Below are 3,439 nucleotides of genomic sequence, written 5' to 3'. Positions count from 1 at the left end.
GAACTGACACGCTGCTCCGAAACCCACACTACCGATCACCTTTATGATTAAAACCACTAAAACTCATACTACCATTCAAATACCTAAAATTACCCTAAGTTAAACCCTAGTCAAAACCAGGTCAAAGTCAACCTGGTTGACTCAGTCAGTACGCGGGGCGTACCTCGCAGTTGACTGAAGGACGGGGCGCTGGCCTCGTACGCTCAGCATACCCTTCAGTACCCCCTGGATAAGAGGTTGCTTGCCTACTTCTTAACCAAATGCTTAATCCCTTAAGCACCCACGTCTAAACTTCAGATCTATGTCATATAAGATGTCCTAAGCCATAAAGTTTCCAACTTTATGGCCTAGCCTAGCTATTCAGTCCTTAAAACCAAAAAACCTAGCCTCATAACCATTACGACCATCTAGCACTTGCATGGGGAAAACTAGTGACCAAGAACCTAACTTTATGACTTAACACCTCTAAAAGGACAACTCAAATGCCTTGGAGTACCTCCTACTCACAAAGGCTAAGTTTGGGACCAAAAAGGAAACAACTTAAGTTAAAGTAGATCCAAGAGATTCTATCATCAAGTTTGAAACTTTTTACCTGCACAAGGTGTATAAGGGGGGCTTAATGTTGGATCAAAAGCCTTGAGTGCAACACCACCACTTCAATGTTCTTCCTTCTACTCCAAAAGCTCCAAAAGGTACCAAAATGACCCAACAAGATTCACAAAGAGCAAACACTCCTAGGGTTTTCGAGATGAGGATGGAGGCTGAAGGTAATAAGGTGCTTGAGACCATAAATGATTGTAAATAGGGTCCAAACCATAAAATTTAGGGTTTTCACTCAGGTTGCACGCACTGAGTACCAGGGTATGCTCAGTGTACTAAGGCGCTCCAGAGTATGCCCTACGTACGAGGGTGTACGCCCAGTATACTCCAAAGGTCTTTTGAATTTACAATATTCCCATCAGGGAATAAACTTGAAAAATAAACATAACTCAAGGGTTAAAACAAATACTTGAAATCTAGGTGTTACAAAAACAGAAACAATGGTAAGGAAATTATTCATTAGTCCTATTGGAAAGATTATAAATGTTTGATGATATGTCAACATATGGAATGTAAATATTGTTGAATCGAACAAACCACCTTCTAGTTCCTAAAATATATGAACAACACTTTTAGTTGTATGATATGGAATGTAAAGATTCTTGAATACTAGAGTGTAATACTATACACATACAATGAAAAAAACCAAGTCAAAGAGAATCAATGTGAAGTGATTGCTTTTGTCACCTTTGACTTAGGAGACAAGTTGAATGTAAGAAACCAAAAACTAAAGCTGAAGGTGAAGAACAATAATTTTATATTCCTTTTTGTCATTATCGATCATCCTTGGAATTGCAAAAGTAAACATTAGAATTCATTTTTGACTCCAACACCTCCAAAAACCCTTATAAAACAAACTCATTATTCCAACCATCAATCGAGATCGAGTAAAAACATGGAGCTAATAAGATAAAAAGGGGGAACACATTATACGTCTCTTACTTGACGAGGGCAATGAATTTAGAACGAAGATCGATGACACAAGGAGAGTGATGGGATGATAGAGAAGGCAACGAAGCCATATATCTGATGGAAAACATGGTTTGTAAATATGACGATCGAGGAAGGCTTCACAGAAGGAATGTGTTGACAGATGAAGAATTAATGTGGAGGGTTAACGCCCATTGATGAGTCGTCATATGAAATGTAATGTCCCAAAAATTAAGACCAAAATTTCCATTTTAATTATAATAAAACCATCAACCCCAACTGTGTTTATAAAACCATACAAGAAAAATCAGAGTATGCCAATCAACCAATCCAATACATCAGAGTTTATAAAGCGGAAATCATGGTGTGTGTGTGCGATGCAGTCAAATCAAGCTCTTCCATTTTGATCCAGAAGTACCTAAAAATAAAGTCAAAGCCGTAAGCACGAAACTTATTGCATTCCCTATAACACCACATACCATACATATCAAACATACAATGGGCCATGCCCCACACTCATCGGCCCCCGCTCGACATCGCGCCCTGCTCGGCATCAAGCCCCACCCGACATCGGACCCCGCTCGACATTCATACAGACATATAAAACACATGCAAGGATCACAAAGATAAATATCATACAATACATTCATCAAGCCCCGCCTGGCTTGGGACCCCACCCAATATACATACCACATAACATACATGCAAGTTTCACACAGACAACTAGCATCCTAATCATAATAAACTATGGGACGACATTGGTGCCCTCGACCCACCAAGAATAGTGACGAAACTCACTCAAACTTCTGAATATCTCAGATAAATGGTCGGACTTTTGATCCAGAAAATCCCTGCGCTAACATCTTTAAATAATACTCAATTAAAAATTGGTCCAGAACCCATAATAGGAATTCTAATCCAGTTGCTAACACTGAGGATAAAAGTTCATTTTACCCTGTACTCACTTAGCCCAAAATTCGAGGCCCAAACCAATAGCACCAAAAAGCTCAATATGACCAACTTCCTTAATGAGGCCTAGAATCCATTATGGGCCCAATTCCAAGAAGGCCCAAAGCCTAGCAATGGCCCATATTCATAAGGCTAATGGCCTAATAAGGCCTAAACTTCTCTAGTCCAAATATGGCCCAAACCGTGATAGTCAACAAACATCAACGACAACTGAGTAGGCATGACGTACTCAGTCTTACGCCCGGTATACACCAATAATCACTAGTATGCATTGCGTACAAGCTGGGTACCCCCCAACGTACTACTAAGCATGCATGATCAGGAATCGGGCAGCGTACGCGCAACGCATGGTTGCGTACGCCCAACGTACGTGCCCATTAAGCACTTTTTCCTTTAATTGCTTAATAATTGAAACCCAAATCCCAAACATAAGATCCAAGTCTTATTAAACGTCTTAATCCATAAATTCATGAAATTGGAGCCTTAACATGGCTCAAAAGGACCCAAACCTTACTTTTAGCATTCTACCTTCACCAAAATGACCTAAACACATGCATGGTTGATCCACAACCATCAAGATGCTAACTTTATGGACTAAGGAATTTAGAAACATCAAGTGAAGCCACTCCTAACTTCTGGAGTGGAAGGAATCCACTAGATCTAATCATATGACCAAAAAGGGGCCAAAACTTCATAAAGACTAGATCTAAGCATACAAGGAGCAAGTTCCAAGCTTTATACCTCAATGAAGCTGGAAATAATGAGAGAAATCTTAATCTACAACTCTGCTTTTGACAAGGATCCTTCTTCTAAGCTCTTTTTCTTCAAATCCCACCAATACACACTAGAAACACACACAAGAAGGTAAAATCTCATCAAAAAGGGCTAGGTGTAAAGTCCCTAATCTACCCGTGTATCAGTCAGATCCATTTGATGGTGC

Source organism: Lactuca serriola, chromosome 8 (assembly GCF_051521515.1).
Source record: "Lactuca serriola cultivar US96UC23 chromosome 8, Lser_US96UC23_V15, whole genome shotgun sequence".
NCBI lineage: Eukaryota > Viridiplantae > Streptophyta > Magnoliopsida > Asterales > Asteraceae > Lactuca > Lactuca serriola.
Note: the sequence above shows the minus strand (reverse complement) of the source record.